The following is a 20,897-nucleotide window of genomic DNA, read 5'->3' as shown; positions in this document are numbered from 1 at the left end:
ACCCTTTTATGGCCCCCACATCAAACCTAGGGGGTCAGGAGGGGTCTACCCTGCCCCCTTTTGGTTATTTCCCCCTTTGTGTTTGCCACCTCTTGTGTCTCTATCCTACCGAGACACATGATGGCGGCCGCTCCGGACTGTTTGGAATGTTTACAGACACCCGAGAGCCAATCAGCTTTCCGTGCGCAAGTCGCGTGGCACGCCCGGAGCGCTCCCTGGTGCGCATACCGGGGCGCGGCTATAGATATATATATTTTTTTTAACCTAAATTACTCAAAATCCTCTGGAGCACATATCTTGAGACATAGCAAAGGCACATCGGGCTACCAGTCCCTACAATTTTGCCAAGTTTGGTGAAAATCCATTCAGCCGTTCGAGCTAAAAGTGAGTCCGACCGCCCTATGGAAATTAACATGGGGAAAACACGTTTCGGGACCCCCCTTTTATCTCGGCCCCCGCTTGCCGAATGCCCCCCAAACTTTCAGGGAAGGAGCGGAGAGCCGCGTGGCAAATTTGAGGAACATTTCAGGCAAATTCCTCAACCGGCGCCAAAGTTATTCCCAATAGAATGTTGTGATTTCCCTATGGAAAACAATCCTAACTATAACTACCTACTGGCGACCGCCAGTAGGTAATATATATATATATATGTATATATTCACTGAAACATAGGTTTCAACCACATTATAGTTAGGAATTAGCATTTAAAAAACCTTAGAAATTCACTGAAAAAACCATAGGTTCCACACATGTTATAGTTAGCTGGACATTTCACTCATACAAAACCATTGAAATTCCCCCATTATAGTTAGTTCAGCTAATTATAACTCGCGCGCCCGCAATCCACTGCTGATGACGTCACATATTACATCACTCATGACATGGTCAGTGACATCACTCATGACATCACTGATGACATCTCAAATTACATTACTGATGACATCATCAATGTGTGTCTTTCAGAAAAATAAATATTTTTTTTATATGTATATCCAAAGGTCGATGGAAGAATGAATGGGTAAATAAGTGTCTAAATGGATGTTTTTTTTTGTAAAACTGATTGTATAACTGACTTATCAAGTATATCTTAGTGAATAGATGTATTAGCGAGTAATGTTTAAATATTTAAATATCTGCATCAGTGTCTCACTTTGTATATAAGTGTCTGCATCGGTTGGTGAGTAGCTACATGAGTGTGTATATGGGTTATTAGTTGGTTTTTTGAGTATCAGTATGAGTGTCTGTATGGTTCGGTGGGGGATATTACTTAGCGCATAGATGCATGAATGAGTGACTCACTGTTTGTATGTGTTTTGAAGACAGCATGTGTGCAGGACTGTATAAGTGGATGAGTGTGTGTATGGGTGTGTTAGTGAGTGAATGACTGTCTCAATAGTGTCTTTATGAGTAAGTACATACGTTTTAAACTAGTATATGTGAGTATTGATGTATACAAGTGAGTATATATGAGAGTGAGAGATTGAAAGAGTGCCTGTATAAATAAGTATGTGTTTGTATAAGTGATTGGTGAGGAGAGTACGTATGTGTACGTTTCTGTAGAAGTAAGTATAGTGTTGTGTGTATAGCTGTATATGCAAGTAAATGGATGTTTGATAGTTTATTTGCATGTGTGGGTGTGTGTGTGTAACTCTATGTATGAGTGTAGGTGTGTAACAGAATGTATTGGTGTATGAGTACATATGATGAGTGAGTACATGTATGAGTGACTATATAGAACTGTTGGTCAATGAGTGGAGGTGTATGTGGATTTTGAAATTACTGAATAGGTTGTTCTAACTAGTATTGGTATCTTCATTGCTTTGAAATATTTTAGTTTATATTTTTCATTGTGTGTATCAAAAGTTATATTAGGGTGAGAGGAGGTCTGTCACTCTTTCACAAGGATGATGCCATCAGTGATTTCGTGAGTGAGGTCATTTGAGATGTCATCAGTGATGTCATGAGTGATGTTACTGACCATGTCATGAGTGATGTAATATGTGACGTCATCAGCAGTGGATTGCGGGCGCGCAAGCTATAGTTAGCTGAACTAACTATAACAGGGGAATTTCAATGGTTTTGTATGAGTGAAATGTCCAGCCAACTATAACATGTGTGAAACCTATTTTTTTTCCAGAGAATTTGCAAGGTTTTTTAAATGCTAATTCCTAACTATAATGTGGGTAAAACGTATTGTTTTTTTCAGTGAATTTCATAGGTTTTGTAAATCCCAATTTTGAAATGTATTGTTATATTTATTTTTTTATACTAATTTACTACATGTTTTATAATAATTGTTTTTAGTTATTTTATTTTTTTAATTACATTACATATTTTTAATGTAAAATAATAAAAAAACAACATTCAAAAATATATATTTTTTTATTTCGTTTTTTCAATATATTAAAATACATTTTTATATATTTTTTGCATGTTTTTATGGTAAACGTACCTTACACGTACGGTCCTCGCACCTTCCTTTGTATCTGTAATCGTACTGTATCGTACTGTACACATACCCGCGCATACGTTATGAATACGTTTTAACGTTCCGCGTCGCATCGGCGCTTCTGCGTGACGTCAAGTACGTTTGTACGGCGCACAGTACGGGTACTGGGTGAAAGTTTCTTAATGTTTAAAAAGATATATCTATGTATTTAATGTAAATATTAAGGCAAGACATTATCTGAGATAATCATGAAAATAGTATTTATTTACTTTTAATAAGCGTATTTTACTTTTAAAAGCAATAACGCAAATCGCAGGGTACGTCGTACGTACTTGCATCGTAAGCGCACCCTACGTGACTTTAAAACAAGAGATTTGGTTGGTTCATAATACTTCCTATTCTAACTGTTGAAGGACCCCACCCATTTTAATAATTCTTCCTTGACTTTCACTGAAGAACCATCTCTTTTCTGAAGTGCCTGTGTTTTTGAAGACATCTTTAATATGGCTGTACGCCAGGAGGAAGATATATCTGAACACACTTCAGAAGAAGAATTTCTTGCTGAGGATGCACAGCCAAAAAGGAAGGAAGCTCTGATCTGGAAATGTTTTACAATTCCAGACGGAGAAAAGAAAGTGAATGCAGCCAAGGTCACCTGCAAGGTGTGTGGGACCATACTTTCTAGAGGTGATCCGAATAAAAAATATTAATTTGGAACCGCCAGCATGGTACGACATGTGAAGAATCTTCATACCCGCAATTATGCGAGAGCTACATGTGACAGGCTGCGGGAAGACCCTCCACCAGCTGTAGCCAGCACTTCCACCAGCTGTAGCCAGCACTTCCACAGCACCATCTAGTCCGCATCCGGACATCCATCCCGATTTTGGAGACCTTAGAATTCTTTGTAAATTTTGGAAACCGATATTATACTATGGCAAACAGTCTATTGATTTAATTTGCAGGCGCAAACAGGAGCCCCGTTGCTCAAGGCGTAATTTTTTTTTTGTTTATTTGTCCCCATTGCAGACTGTTTTGTTTGCGCAGTTCTTTTTTTTCCTTTGAAAAAAAAACTGTTCAAAAAATCTAAAAAAAATACAAAACTACAAAAAAGACAAAAATAAAGTTCTTTTAACAACTAACAGCCTGATTCATCATTCTCCCGTTTTGCGAGCCCCTAATAGCGATTCATAAGGAATCGCTATTAAGGACTTGCAAAACGGGATTCATGTAGGAATTGCTAAATAAATAGCGATTCCTACACATTCCTTATTTGCGAGTAGCAAATTGCTAATCGCAAATAAGGAATAACTCCCCATTCATTCCTATGGGCCAAAAGGCCCATAGGAATGAATGGGGAGTATTCCTTATTTGCGATTAGCAATTAGCTATTCGCAAATAAGATAGCGATTTAAAGGGTGCCAGGGGTGTCCAAAGGACACCCTGTAGCACCCCTTAAATGCAAATTGAAACAGGTGTTGCGCACACAGATGTCCAAAGGACATGTGTGTGTGCAACATGCAACTTAGAAAAATTATTTTAAAAGCATTTTTCTAACTTTTCGCTATTTACCACAAGGTTTGACCTCGCGGTAAATAGGGGGCCGAAATTGCGAATTCGCAATTTTTAAATGGATGATGAATTGCATTTAAGGAATCTCAAATAGAGATTCCTTAAATGTAGTTCCTCGCAAAATAGCGAAATCGCTATTACCGATTTTTGCATTTGGGATGATGAATCCCAAATGCAAAAATAGCGCTCGCAAAGGGCCAGATTCTCAGAAACAGGCCCTTTGCGAGCCGATTTCGGCTTGATGAATCAGGCTGTAAGTTCACTGCTCAAATAAAGAGCTATATTAGTATGAGAGTGTGTAAACGTTTTTTGAATGTATGTGTAGTGTATAAATGAATTAAAGAATACATTAGTAGTGTATGGTAAATGTGAAACTGCAGAACTATAAGGAAGTGAAAGACAAGTGAGCAGGTAGATACAAGACTGCAAGCACAGTGCACAGGGGTTTGAAGCAGTGCATGTCCTAAGGCCTACTTTGCTGCATGAGTACTTGGGTACTGACCGAATTATTACAGTTTTGCAAGGAGAGTGCATGACTGAATTTATAACTGCTTTAGTACTGACTAAGTGAATGGATTAGTACATACTGCTGAATGGGTGACTACAACAATGGAACAGCTGTGACAGAAGTACAAGGATACAGACTGGGGTATTGAAGGTATAAAAGACAAGTGTGCAGGGAGATAGAAGATTACAAGCATAGCGCATAGCGCTTTGAAGCAGTTCATGCCCTAAGGCCTACTTCGCTGCCTGAGTACTTGGGTACTGACTGAATGATTACAGTTCTGCAAGGACAGTGCCTGACTGAATTTATAAGTGCTTGAGGTTTAGTGCACTGAATGGATTAGAACAAACTGTTGAATGGGTCACTACAACAGTGCAACAGCAGTGACAGACTGCTTCGCGGAAGTGTAAAGATACAGACTGGGGAATTGAAGGTATAAAGGACAAGTGTGCAGGCAGATAGAAAACTACAAGCATAGTGCATAGCGGTTTGAATGAGTTCATGCCCTAAAGCCTACTTCGGTGCATGAGTACTTGGGTACTGACTGAATGAATACAGTTCTGCAAGGACAGTGCCTGACTGAATTTATAAGTGCTTGAGTTTTAGCGCAGTAAATGGATAAGCACAAACTGCTGAATGGGCCACTACAATAGTGCAACAGCAGTGACAGAGTGCTTGGTAGAAGTGTAAGGGTACAAATTGCGGAATTGAAGATGTAAAAGATAAGTGTGTTGGTGGATTAAAGACTGCATGCATTGTGTATAGGGGTTTGAATCAGTTTGTGCCCTAAGGCCTATTTTGCTGCATGAGTACTTGGGTACTGACTAAATAATAACAGTTCTGCAAGGAGAGTGCCTGACTGAATTTATAAGTGCTTAAGCTTTAGCACAATGAATGGATTAGTACATACTGCTGAATGGGTCACTACAACAGTGGAACAGCAGTGACAGAGTGCTTGGTAGAAGTGTTAGGATACAGACTGCGGAATTGAAGGTATAAAAGACAAGTGTGCAGGTAGATACAAGACTGCATGCATACCATATAAGGGTTTGAAGCAGTCGATGTCCTAAGGCCTACTTCGCTGCATAAGTACTGGCTACTGATTAAATCAATAGAATACTGTAAAGAGAGTGTCTGAGTGAATCTATAAGTGCTTGAATCTTAGTACATTGAATGGATTAGTACATAGTGCTCAATGCTTCATTATTATTAAACAATAAAATTATTCTTCAGACATCTCATATTTTAACACAGATTCTAAAAGCAGTTCATCTGGTACTTCTTCCAGATCATACTGCTGGTTTGCCATTTCAGAGTTTATAGCTTCCAGTAACTCTACGTCATTCAGTACTTGCAAAAAATCATCATCATTGCTTTCATTTTCAAAATCACAGGTGATATCTGCAGTACTGATGTCCTCTGATTCAGTCTCGCTGCCAGTATTAGGTAGATTTTGTACTTCAATTAAACTGTTGCTCATTTTCAATATGTCTTCGGTAATATTCTCCTCTTCATCACTAACAAATCCGTTATGTTCTAGGACCTTGCACAAAAACATAAACACTTCACTTTCACAGTTTTATTAATACATAATACAAAAGTAGGTTTATCAACTATTTTGGCCCAAAAAAATATTATGTAAATACCATTGTCTAATAACATTCCAACAATAGAGTTTTAGTACTTCATAAGGTTATATAAATATAATTGCTCATAAAGATATCGTGTACATAAGTTTTCGTAAAATTCAAAACCAGTCACTGCTTATGACCATGGAAAATGACTCAGGCTCTTATACTAAAATGCAGCACAAAAAAATGTAGAATATGTCTATTCACCTTACCCCTTAGAAACTAGTAAATGTGTTTTAGTAAAATGCAAGGGATACTGTTGTTTGTCTAGAATAACACTGGTAATCTGTGTGTATTTAGGTAGCATTCCCACACTAGTTTTTGAATACTTCATGTGTTTTCACACACATCAATCCTTAAAGACCTATCCAGTACTCAACTTTTAACATAATTTGGTCTCTTTTAATCCTGAAAGTCCCTGCTCTCTACTAGCCAAGCATATCTTTCTATTCAATACCATACAGGTGTGTTGCAGAGAGCTGTTCTGAAGCCATGTCCCATTTTATACATCTCTGTAATAAAACTCTCTGGCACTTTTTAAATCTATCTACTAAGATAGTGGGTCCCTAGGGACACAGTATGCATATTAACTTTATCATCAATCTTTAAATGATACAAACCATCTTTGCACAGATATGTACTCCATCCATCTCTTGTTTCTTCAGCTGTGTAGAAGCACAGCACATTGACCATTTTTTATAGTTACTTATACTTACCTTAAAAATAATAAATAATAAAAAAACTGTCCAAACCTTTGTGGCAGGTAATCTCAGTAACCACAGCACCAAACACAACACCCAATACAGCGTTGGAAAGGGCAGTTGCAACAGAAGGACATAGGCTATGCAGATGGATAAAAAAATATTATAAAACAAAATGCAAAAAACTACATCATCCAGAAGGCAGAGGGCCAAAATAACAGCAAACAGAAATGATGTAATAATGTGACTCACTATATTGAGACGGAGAGCCTGGAGCCAAATTGATCGTGAACAAGGGATATGCTATCCCGAAACGCGTAAATTTGTGCCTGCCTGCTTGAGAAACTCCATGCTGTGAGGATTAAATAAAAAAGCACATAAGTGAAGACAAACGCGAGTTCGTCCCGTTTTTCTCCCAGCTGATGGAATTGGTTGTGGATTTAAATGCGGCGTGGTTCTGCCGCGGAGATTTACGAACCGGCGAGAGAGCGCTGCAAATTCTGGCAAAAAAGAACCGAGGGTATCAATATATATATATCTATACTAATATAATAAAGAGAGAGCCCAAACCTTTGAGGTGGGTAATCTCAGGAACCACAGCACCAATCACAACACCTAATACAGCATTGGAAAGGACAGTTGCAGCAGATGGACATAGGCTATACAAGTGGCCACCATATACATTACAAAGGTAAAACAACCTTAGGGGTAAAGTAGTCCCTTGGGGGCGTGGGCATTGTGTTGTCAGCGATAGGGCGCGGCAAACAAACCTTCACAGGACTCCCTTGTGGGCGTGGGTGTTCTGAGAGGGGTGTGGACAAACAGCAAACACCAATAGGCGCGGCATTCATGGGGCGCGGGGTGCGCCATTCCCCATCATTACTGTAAAAGCGAAAATGGCATTGTAAACAAAAACCTTCACATTACTCCGTTGTGGGCCTGGCCGTTGTCAGAGGTGCGTGGCAAAACCTGAATGGGCACCACATTCACAGGGCACGCCTCCTGGACGTTGTCAGAGGGGCGTGGCCAAACACCAATGGGCAAGGCTTCACGGGCCGCGGCATTGCTACGGTGCTCACGCGGGGGCTCAAGCCAGTCAGCCCAACAGCGGGGATCACAAAGCTTTGCATACTGCTCCGGTGTTCAGGCGGGGGCTCAAGCACCAACTTCAATAAACAGGTACATAACGACGTGTAAGCTCAATGATAAATAACGCTCCGAAATAATCTTACATTTTGTGATACTTACCTAATGCTGCTAACCTCACATTTTACTTTTTTCCAATGACTACAATGAAAAGGCTTTCAGAGGCACAGTTGCTCACATTTTCATTATAAATCACGTATGTCACAGGGAGCGGATTGTAAGTGATGTGCCACACATTCTATTTCTGCCCCGGACAAAGGGGCCCATTAGGATGGCGGATGGAAATGTGTTCCGTCCGCCATGGTGGCGCCAAAATCACACCGACCGCACCGCGGAGAATCCGCGGTAGTGACTAGGATGTTTATGTCAAGAAACTCCGACCGCGGCGGACGGATCATAACAAACACCGTCCGCGGCGGACGGAGCACACCAAAGACCGCCGTAAGCGGACGGTTACAAAGAAACACCCTCCACCGCGGACGAACATGACCGCGGGAACAGGCCCAACCGCCGCCATACCTGTCGAGGTTCCGGCTGCGCGATTAGGATAAAGCCGCCATACCAACGGAACTCACCACCGTCCTCGACCGCCGCGGAAACAATGCATCGCCAAACGGACCATGACTGCGGAAGGACCACACAAACACCATCCCTGCCGTCAAACCGATTACAAAATGGCAGACAGAAGTAAATAGAAAACACACTAAACAGGACAACCAACCACCTGAAACACACACCCCCAGCAACTACACGCCCCAATGACACCCCCCAAGCACCGAAAAATGAACCAAAAACACCACACCCACAGAAGACCTCATTGCCAACAACCATTGGGACACCACCACCACAAAGAGTGTAAAATGAATCCCTCCCACTACCACAGTCCTTTGCATCACAGCATAGCTGCAAGCAAGAGCCACAAAACCATGAACAGCAGAGACACACAAACACACATACAACCTGCACACAGACACACCTACCACACAAACACCCACAACACCATCCCTACACACCACACACCTGCACACCCCACCCCACCAGACACACACCTTGCACATCACACACCATGGCACACAAGAAAAACCCCAAGTTCACAGACAGTGAGTTGAAGGTCATGGTGGATGAAATCATCCGTGTCGAACCACATCTTTTCGGCACCCTAGTCCAGCAGACCACCTTGGCAACCAAAAACAACATGTGGGACAGGATAGTGACCAGAGTCAATGCGTCAGGGACCGTGCCACGCACCAAACACGAGATCCGGAGGTGGTGGCCCGACCTCAAGGCAAGGGTGAAAGGCATCAGGGCGAAGAACCACCTGCGGGCACACCACACTGGCGGCGGCATTCCCCCGGAGCCCATATCATATGCAGAATGGGAGGACAAGGTGCTGGGCCTACTGCACTCTGAGAGCCTGGAAGGAATCGAGGAGGGACTAGAGGCTGGTAAGTACAAACCAATGACCACTATCACACTGCTATGGTCTGCCTTGCACAACTGCCAACACACATCTCCCTGGCTCCAATCCATGCATGTGTGCCACATAGTCACCCAAATGTGAAGTCCTGGCATCAAATGCAACCTCCATGACCAAACACAAATGTTGCCTCCTACCTTCCCAGCCTTGCATGTTGTCAAAGCAGCCAGCACCACAACTCCCAACAGGCCCCCATGTCTACAGGGAGTGTGGTGGTGGGTGGGGTGTGTGAGAGACCAGCACTACAACTCCCAACAGTCCCCCATGTCTACAGGGAGGGTGGTGGTGGGTGGGGGTGTGAGAGAGGTGGGTGGGGTGTGTGAGAGACCAGCACTACAACTCCCAACAGTCCCCCATGTCTACAGGGAGGGTGGTGGTGGGTAGGGGGTGAGAGAGAGGTGGGTGGGTGTGTGAGAGAGGTGGGTGGGGTGTGTGAGAGAGGTGGATGGGGTGTGTGAGAGACCAGCACGACAACTCCCAACAGGCCCCCATGTCTACAGGGAGGGTGGTGGTGAGTGGGGGGTGTGAGAGGTGGGTGTGGTGTGTGAGAGAGGTGGGTGGGGTGTGTGAGAGACCAGCACTACAACTCGCAACAGTCCCCCATGTCTACAGGGAGGGTGGTGGTGGGTGGGGTGTGTGAGAGAGGTGGGTGGGGTGTGTGAGAGATGTGGGTGGGGTGTGTGAGAGAGGTGTGTGGGGTGTGTGAGAGAGGTGTGTGGGGTGTGTGAGAGACCAGCACTACAACTCCCAACAGTCCCCCATGTCTACAGGGAGGGTGGTGGTGGGTGGGGGGTGTGAGCGAGGTGGGTGGGGTGTGTGAGAGAGGTGGGTGGGGATGTGTGAGAGAGGTATGTGGGGTGTGTGAGAGACCAGCACTACAACTCCCAACAGTCCCCATGTCTACAGAGAGGGTGGTGGTGGGTGGGGTGTGTGAGAGAGGTGGGTGGGGGGTGTGAGAGGTGTGTGGGGTGTGTGAGAGAGGTGGGTGGGGTGTGTGAGAGAGGTGGGTGGGGTGTGTGAGAGACCAGCGCTACAACTCCCAACAGCCCCCTATGTCTACAGGGAGGGTGGTGGTGGGTGGGGGGTGTCCTGATTCCATAGTGAGTTGTAATGTTAAAACAAAAAACATGTCATGTCCACAGCATTAATTTTGGAACTCTTGTCCCTCAGGTGATCGCAACTTAACCGGCAAAAGCAGCAGCCGCCAGCACCAGTCGCCCCCCTCACACCCAGGACTCTCTGGGGACGATCCAATTGACAGCTCGGGTGCAGAGGACGAAGCTGGCCCAAGCAGACTCCCAGGGCCATCAGGCCTGTGTCACTACACCAACACCTGCCATTGTGAGCTGTGCAGCTACCACCACCACCACCACCACCATCACCACCACCACCACCACCACTCCTGCCTGTGCCACCCTGCTTGACCCAACGCCCGATGATGGCCCATCGACATCCCAGGCTAGCAGGGAGAGTGGGCGGGAGAGGACACAGGTGAGGCAACAGCTCACAACTAGGAGTGTAGTTGCTCGTCGAGGTCAGGAAGGAGACGCATCCCATCCTGGGGCCGAGACCCTGGAAGCCATCGCCAGAGTCAATGCCTCCTATGAGCGGTCGCAGGCCCAGTCCGATCGGGCCCACCAAGACTCGCAAGAGAATAGCCAGCTTCTGCGGTCCATTCCGGGTTGGTGGTAGCAGCCCGGCGCCATTTGATGAGAGACACTGCATCACCGCAGACCTGACTAAAATCGCTTTTAAACTTATCATTTGTATTTTTTTTGTCATACTGTGTTTTTAACAATTACTGTGGGTAAAGCGGTAATTTTAACAGTGACTTGCATGTGGAATCGCTGGCGAGTGTTTTTGCATCTTAATGCGTGCAGGGCGGCTGATTACTAGCGCCACTTGCACTCTCACCTTGATAGCGGCCCCTCTGCCTCGTTCCATCGCGGCTTGTTGCCGATTGAGTGGAGGGCGGCTCACCTACCGCGGCTCCTAGTGCCGGTCTGGTGGTGGGAACGGGCACCATATTGGGAGGAGTCAGAGAGCGCAGGGACCTGTGGCAGCGGTCCGGTCGCTCGAGGCTCCCTCCCATAAAACGATAGGGAGTCCTCTCTCACTCGTGGATTCCGGGTTGGTGGTAGCAGCCCGGCGCCATTTGATGAGAGACACTGCATCACCGCAGACCTGACTAAAATCGCTTTTAAACTTATCATTTGTATTTTTTTTGTCATACTGTGTTTTTAACAATTACTGTGGGTAAAGCGGTAATTTTAACAGTGACTTGCATGTGGAATCGCTGGCGAGCGTTTTTGCATCTTAATGCGTGCAGGGCGGCTGATTACTAGCGCCACTTGCACTCTCACCTTGATAGCGGCCCCTCTGCCTCGTTCCATCGCGGCTTGTTGCCGATTGAGTGGAGGGCGGCTCACCTACCACGGCTCCTAGTGCCGGTCTGGTGGTGGGAACGGGCGCCATATTGGGAGGAGTCAGAGAGCGCAGGGACCTGTGGCAGCGGTCCAGTCGCTCGAGGCTCCCTCACATAAAACGTGATGTGCTGGAGGGAGCGCAGCGGACGAGCGCAGCGGGCGTGACGGAGGCGCGCCGGAGTCGCGCTAGAGTCAAGCTCGTCTGCGCTCGTCCGCGAGCGTCCGGGGCTAGGGGCCAAGGATTCTGTTTGCTCCTATACGTACACATCCGCTGATTTACTAGCGTTAAGACCTACTACTACGATGTGTCCCCCCGTATCCCTCAACACGACGAAACGAACATCCCGTCTTGGCATCAGTAATCCTACTAACTTAGTTACTGAATCTGCCCCTAAATACGCAGTTTTGGAAACCACGCCAGGTATTACTTGTAATTTTAAATGCATCTATTTAAATACCCGTTCTATGACCAGACACCAGACAGATATCTTTTTGCTGCTATCTGATATCAAACCGGATCTGCTCTTGTTGACTGAGACATGGCTCACTCCGGATTCCCTACCGGACATCTTAGCTACTTTGCCTGCCGATTACTATATCATCTCAGTAATCCGTCCGGCAGGTAAAACTGGGCGCGGGGTGGCCATTATCGCCAATAAGAAACACCAACTTAGACAACTTCCTTCTCTAGACATACCTAATGTGGAGAATATAGTTGCCAAATTAGATACTGCCAATGGGACTCTTGTGGTGGTCCTATTATACCGCCCACCCCAAACTATGGCCACGTTTCCTGCCACCTTTGCTGAGCAACTGGCTACGCTGGTTACAAATAATTCCAAACTACTCCTGATCGGGGATTTGAATCTCTGGTTTGATAATATAATATTAGATCCCCAGGCAGCCGAGACGAAGGACCTTCTGAATGATCTGAACTTAATACAATATATAGATACCCAAACTCATCAAAAGGGCCATAGTCTTGATCAACTCTGGTCTCTGAACTTACCCATTGATTTTATTGATATTAAACCCTGTAGCTGGTCTGATCATTTTAGCATTAGTTTCTCATTTTGTGTTGATAAAACCCCTCAATTTAAGCTGCAGGCTACCAATTCGACTCGTAAATGGTCCTCTATGGACATGTCAGCTTTTTTAAATCTGTTAAAGTCCACTCTGCCAGTGCAGAGTCCTGATGTGGAGACAGCCGATTGCAGGCTTAAAGAGTGGCTAATTTCGGCCATTAACATCCATGCCCCCCTCACTCGCTTTTGTAACTCACGTGGCGCGGACGCACATAAGTGGTTCACGCCGGAGTTGAGGAAATTAAAACTAGAAGTGAGGCAGCAAGAGAGAATTTGGCGAATTAATTACTGTCCCCAAGCAAGGATTGTATATTGTTCAATCCGTAAAGCCTATCAAAAAACGCTGCACACTCACAAAACTGCCTATTTCTCTTCTAAAATATTAAATGCGACTAATAAGTCGAAAGAAATTTTCAGGATTGTGACTGAGCTGTGTAATGATGATAGAACCTCTCCCCCGGTCGTCCCCTCACAATTACTCTGCAACTCGCTGAACGACTTTTTTAATGATAAGATATTACTGATCAAGGATACTCTATCCAAACTTCCAGTTTGTGCCCCGATAGATGATATCTTTTTTAATCCCCTTACCTTGCACTTTTTTCCCTTAATTAATGATCAAATCCTTCTAGATTTGCTCATTAGAGTCAAATCAGGATCTCCTGAGGATGTCTGCCCCCCCCAAGTAATGAGAGAAATTGGTCGGGCAATCCCAGATAGTTTGATCCCTTTGCTTAACAACTCCCTTACGTCAGGGATAGTTCCCAATAGTTTTAAACAGGCCTTACTGATTCCCTTAAAAAAGAAACCTGGCATCGACTCCTCAGACCTCTCTAATTACCGGCCAATATCACTTCTGCCTTATCTGTCTAAGATTTTGGAGGCCCATGTCACCAATAGCCTCTCAAACTTTGTGGAAGCCTCTGGCTACTTACAACTTAACCAGGCGGGCTTTCGGCCTGGTCATTCCACTGAGGCAGTCATACTGGCCGTTCAGAACACCTTAAGGTCTAATGCCGATGAGGACTTGCACCAGGCCTTGGTGCTACTGGATCTGTCTGCCGCATTCGACACGGTTGACTATACCACCTTGGTCAACCGTGTCGAACAGGCCGGTCTTCGAGACTCGGCCTTGGCCTGGCTCAAGTCTTTCATCTCAGAACGCACCCAGTCGGTTCGGCTGGGTTCCTTTACAGCCCCAAAAAACACTTCCCTCTGTGGGGTCCCCAAGGGTCTTCCTTGTCCCCCTTATTATTTAATTTATATATGCGGCCTCTTTTGTTCTCCTTAAGAGAGCATAAGGTTACTGTATATAATTATGCAGACGACCTGCAGATGGTTTTTGTGCTAAACTCACTGAATGCGGCCGAGGACTTTCAAGCAACCATGTCTTTTATTCAAAGGTGGATGTCTTTAAATCACCTTAAACTAAACCCGGGAAAAACCGAACCCATCCTGCCTGGGAAGAGTGAGATCAGTTGGAGTCCACGTTGTTGGCCGTCGGACATGGGTTCTCCTCCAAAAAAATCCCAAACAGTAAAAAGCCTGGGAGTGACTCTTAATGAGGACCTTACCTTGAAAAGTCAAATCGGAACGGTGGTTTCCTCTGGCTTTTTTCAATTGAGGAAGATTAAGAAAATTGCACACCTCCTTACTGATTTGGCTTTAATTCAGGCAGTCAGTGCTCTGGTCCTGTCTCATATCGATTTCTCAAACGGCCTCTATTTGGGCGCGCCTATTGGCCAACTTAGAAGATTGCAATACCTGCAAAATCAAGCTGCTAGACTCATCTGCAAGGTACCTAAGTGGGAATCGATCAGACATGGACTAGAGACCTTGCACTGGCTGCCTGTGGAACAGAGAGCCACATTCAAGGTGGGCTGCATTGTGTATAAGGCCTTGGAGGGTAAGGGCCCAACGTTCCTTAGACAACTGCTGAGTAGATACAGACCCCTACGCAGCTTGAGATCAGCTCACAAGGACCTACTTGTGGTCCCTCGTTTCAAAAAGAAACGACAAGGAGGTAGCAGCTTTCAATTTTTAGCTGCTTCCTTGTGGAATTCCCTCCCTTTGACTCTGCGACACAGTAGGGACCTTCTTGCCTTTAGAAAGGCATTTAAAACTTTTCTTTTCACTCAGGCCTATTTGAAATAGTGATTTTATGTTTTTTTTTATGCACTGTTATGTTTTGATTCTCTCCTCAGCGCCAAGAAGCTCTTGGGCGTACACGCGCTTAACAAGTAATAAATAACATAACATAACATAACATAACATAACATAACATAACATTGACACACGGATTGGCCAAATTGTAGACCTCATGGGCCAGCAAACTGCTCTGTGGAGGGATTGGTTATCCCGGGCCACACCACCACCCCCTCACCCAACTACTCAGCTGGACAGGTCACCAACCCCACTGCCACCATCACCTGAGGCCACGGACAGGGAGGTGGACCCTGACCAACCTGCCCCCACAGCTGTCTCCGCTCTGGTTCCAAGACGGAGGGGCCGTCCGAGGCTGGATGCAGCTGAGAGCAAGGGAAGTGCCCCATTTACCCGCTCGAAGAGGAGCCGCCGGTGACTTCACCCTTCCTTGAGCCTGCCATTCACCCTGTCAACTATCCTGCCCCACAATGCCAAGCATTGGCACACGTCTGTTGGACTAATGTGGTGTCCCCTCGGTGTTTTCATCTGTCATGACCTTCAACTCTCACTTCCCCCAACACCTACTTGTAAATATGCACCAAAATCAATCCACAACCTGTAAATAAACACCACTTAAATACTCTATGCTGTGTGACCTCCATGTTTTAATCACATGTTTGTCTAATAAATTGCCATTACCAGGTACAGGGATCAATGTTCTGGAGAATCATGCCTCTGTGGGAGTGACCTAGGGAAAATGACAAGCACAGGTCAGGAAAGTGATTCACACACATCACAACACAATGTACTGCAACATCGCACAAACCACACTCATCACCAATTCAGTGGATCACAGGACACACATCAGGGAGCATTGCATGTACAACATCTCACACACACATCTGCTAATAGAACATACCAGAACAGGCAGCATAGACACAGCACACCCACACATCACTAGCAAACATCCCTCACGCATTGTCTAGCTGAACAAGAGGTAGCTACTTACATTCAAGTAAAATATCAAACAATTAGCTGACGCCTCTGGTCCACACCTTCTTCCTCCCCACTATCCTCATCAGTGGACATGGGTGGGATGGGAGGCGGAGCAACCTGTTGGTCTTCAAGGTCCACAATTAGTTCAATGTTATTTCGCAAGGCCAGGTTGTGGAGCATGCAGCAGGCAATCACGTTTTTGCAGACTTTGCCTGGTGAGTATGGCAGGGCCCCTCCGGTTTTATCAAGGCAGCGAAACCTAGACTTCAGCAGTCCAAAAGTACGTTCTATCACTCAACGTGTCCTCCCATGGGCATCATTATAACGCATATCACCAGGGGTAGTAGGGTTCCATATGGGGCTCAGCAGCCACGGCCGGTTTGGGTACACAGAGTCGCCTAGGTGGGGGGATGACAGACACAAATATCATTACCAGGATTGGTGGCAACACCATGCCACACATACAACACAATTGTTCTCACAACACACTGACAACACAATTGTCCTCACAGCACATTCACCTACAAGCCACGCATGTTCTGGTCGCAGCTTAGCCATCAGTTGGGGGGCAATGCTGCTCCGCAGAATGTGTGAGTCATGGGCGAAGCCAGGAAATCTGGCACACAAATGTGAGATAATGTTGTCAGCCAGGCACACCACTTGCACATTGATGGAATGGTAGTGCTTTCTATTCCTATATACAGGTTCACATGCCTGGGGTGGTATGAGACCAATATGTGTTCCATCAATGGAACCCACTACGTGTGGTATCTGGGCGAGGGCATAGAAGTCCCCTTTGACTGCTGCCAACTCTGCCGGCCGTGGGAAATGTATGTAATCATCCCTGTAAAGCATCATGGCATTCAGAACATCTCGCAGTACCATGCTGAACATGGATTGTGACATCCCCCCGGCACGACCAACTGTGTACTGGAAAGTGCCAGTTGCAAAGAAGTGAAGGGCCGCCATCACCTTTGCTGTGGGTGTAATAGATCCTGGATATGTCCTGCGTGGCTGCAGATGAGGTGACAATTGGGCTACAAGCTCCAGCAATGTACGTCGATCTAGCTGGAATTTGCGGATCACCTCCTCGTTAACCATGTCCTCCAGCACAGTGTATGGTCGATGCACATTTGGAGCCCTCCTGTGTGGGAGTAGATGATAGCAGATGCCAATTGAACAACACCGCATAGCTGTGCCACACTATCATATCTTGACCAACACAATGCAAACAATACATGTTGCAGACAGTGATTAAATGTGTGACGTGACCAATATCTAAGGCAATACAGCTAACTACACACTAAGGGGTCGATTCCGATCCGGTAAAAAAATCCGCCGTATGATTCGTATTCGTAGCCGAATCCGTACGAATGGGAAACTACCGTCCGACCTGCGAAGTACGATCCATTTCCGTCGAGTGCCGTACGAATATCAGCGAACCGTACGAACCACAGTCGATGACCCATACGAATTAGCATCGGTAATACTACCGTACAATTTGTAAACATGCCGTACAACCACACTAGTACGATCCTGTACGGAAAGCCTGTCCGCGATTCGTACGGGCCTAAGTATTCGCGCAGGAAGAATGATTCGTACGGGATTTTTCGCCTCACAACAAGCGGCAACAACACATACCAGCCGTGTACGCCTCGATGAAGCGTACGCGAACCCCCACCCGACAACGCACAAGTATGACACGCACACCCCCCGATCAAGCCTATGCGAACTCCCCCACCCGCCAACGGCCCGAACAAGTCAACCGCATGCACAAGTATGACACGCACACCCCCCCGATCAAGCCTACGCGAACCCCCCCACCCGCCAACGGCCCGTACAAGTCAACCGCATGCACAAGTACGACACGCACAACCCCCCATCAAGCCTACGCAAACCCCCCACCCGCCAACGGCCCGTACAAGTCACCCGCACGCACAAGTACGACACGCACACCCCCCCATCAAGCCTACGCGAACCCCCCACCTGCCAACGGCTAGTAAAAGTGACCCGCACGAACAAGTACGACACGCACACCTCCCCATGAAGCCTACGCGAACCCCCACCCGCCAACGGCCCGTACAAGTCAACCGCACGCATAAGTACGACACGCACACCCCCCTCAAGCGACCAAGAACCCCCCCACCCACCAACGGCCCGTACAAGTCACCCGCACGCACAAGTACGACACGCACAACCCCCCCATCAAGCCTATCGAACCCCCCACCCGCCAACGGCCTGTACAAGTCAACCGCACGCACAAGTATGACATGCACACCCCCCGAACAAGCCTACGCGAACCCCCTACCCACCAACGGCCCGTACAAGTCACCCACATGCACAAGTACGACACGCACAACCCCCCATCAAGCCTACGCGAATCCCCCACGCGCCAACGGCCCGTACAAGTCAACCGCATGCACAAGTACGACACGCACACCCCCCGATCAAGCCTATGCGAACCCCCCCACCCACCAACGCCCGTACAAGTCACCCGCACGCACAAGTACGACAGGCACACCCCCCCATCAAGCCTACACGAACCCCCCCACCCGCCAACGGCCCGTAAAAGTCAACCGCACGAACAAGTACGACATGCACAACCCCCCATCAAGCCTACGCAAACCCCCCACCCGCCAACGGCCCGTACAAGTCAACCGCACGCACAAGTACGACACGCACACATAACGCCAATACCTAAACCAGCACAAGGACTTTGCTAACGAGTCGCACAACAACACTGAACATGTCTCCTGTGTACACACAATTGAGAAACAATGTCCTGGTCACAGCCAAACAGGCAAACAGAGGTCAACTCTAACACCCACCCCATATAACACACACACCACCAATTCAAAATAAGCCACACCCACAAATTGACCAATAAAAGGGTCCACTCATATAACCCATCATCCTTTGCAACATACCTAATCTTGCTAAGACACAGACATCACACCATCAATTGCAGCCACACACCTTCACACATACAACCTATCTCATCTACACCCACACCACCCCCTTCACAATCAGACCCACACACCCTCATCCATACACACCATCGCCCCCTCAATCACATACACCCCACACCATGACCACACCCAAGAATCCAAAGTTCACTAACCCGGAGAATGAGATACTTACAGATGAAATCATCAGAGTCGAGCCACAGCTGTTTGGCGCATTGGTCAGACAGACCAGCATGGCTGACAAAACACGCCTGTGGGAGAGGATCGTAGACCGGGTCAATGCTGTTGCACCCATCATGCGCACCAGGCAGGAATGCCAGTCCAGGTGGTATGAGCTGCGGAGGATGGTCAAGAAGAAAATGGACCAGGACTACGCCAATGCACACTACACTGGAGGTGGTGGTCCACGCAGACCTCCAGTACACCATCCCTGGGAGGAGAAAGTCATGGCCCTGCTGCCGCCAGTGGGAGTACACAGAATTGAAGGAGCCGTTGAGCCTGGTGAGTGTACAAAAAACACATGTTACATGGGTGGATTTAAAACAGTGCCCAGCAGCATGGGGGTGGGTGGCCATGAGTCCCAGCAGTACACAACAGAATGGGGGTAGTTGCAAGGGGGAGGCACAAAGGGTAGAAGTTGTAGGGTAGGAGGCTGCTCTCATCCCATATGTCCCAGGTACACACCCAAGCACCATGCCCAATGCACAGGGATATGGAAATTTCACACAAGATAGTAGACCACAGCTTCAAAACAATTTCATGTTGCTGACACACTTTTCGGAGATGCATCATTTTGTGACACAGTAAGGCAGTGTAGCAAGCGAGCGAGCACAAACAACCTGTCTCCATCCCTCTGTTGCCCTCCTCCCTCTGGTTGTCTAGCTTCCTCTGTCTATCACCCTCTGTCTGTCACCCTCTGTCTCCCTCCCTCTGACTCCCTCCCTCTGTCTTCCTCCCTCTGTCTCCCTCCCTCCCTCTGACTCCCTGCATCCCTGTCGCCCTCTCCCTCTGTCTTCCTCTCCATATGTCTCCCTCCCTCTGTCTCCCTCCCTCTGACTGTCTCCCTATGTCTGTCACCCTCTGTCTCCCTCCCTCTGTCTCCCTCCCTCTGTCTCCCTCCCTTCCTCTGACTCCCTCCCTCCCTGTCTCCCTCTCCCTCTGTCACCCTCTCCCTCTGTCTCCCTCCCTCTGTCTACCTCCCTCTGTCTCCCTCCCTCTGTCTCCCTCCCTCTGTCTCCCTCTCCCCATGTCTCCCTCTCCCTCTGCCTCCCTCTCCCTGTCTCCCTCTCCCTCTGTCACCCTCTCCCTCTGTCTCCTTCCCTCTGTCACCCTCCTCCCTCTGTATCCCTCCCTCAGTTTTCCTCCCTCTGTCACCTCACCCCAGCTTCCTGGGCACACACAGGTGCACCCGAGCACTACACAGGCCTTATAAAGACCATAGAGCAGAGTGTCTAGGGATGTCTCCTAATTACCAGCAGTCATGTACTAAGTGCCTGCGACACACCCAGCATTTGCAGACGACGCAGTACTGTGTCAGGACACACAGTTTGGAAAGCTCTGTAGTACACAATGGGTCCAGGTGTAGGCAGCACAAGTCCCTCCTGTGAACATTGCAAACACAAACACCAGGACAAGGATAGACATCCTGTGCAGGAACCCACAACCACGATTATGCCAGCATGCTACATGAGGGCACAGCCAAATCACGAAGGATGGACGCTTGCAAATCACACTCAAACTACTAGCATGGCCTGTCACACCCCCCCTTACAGAAACCTATCCCCTGGGGACAGGCAAT

The sequence above is a fragment of the Lissotriton helveticus genome, chromosome 11 (assembly GCF_964261635.1).
Source record: "Lissotriton helveticus chromosome 11, aLisHel1.1, whole genome shotgun sequence".
NCBI lineage: Eukaryota > Metazoa > Chordata > Amphibia > Caudata > Salamandridae > Lissotriton > Lissotriton helveticus.
This window is presented reverse-complemented; position numbering follows the sequence as displayed.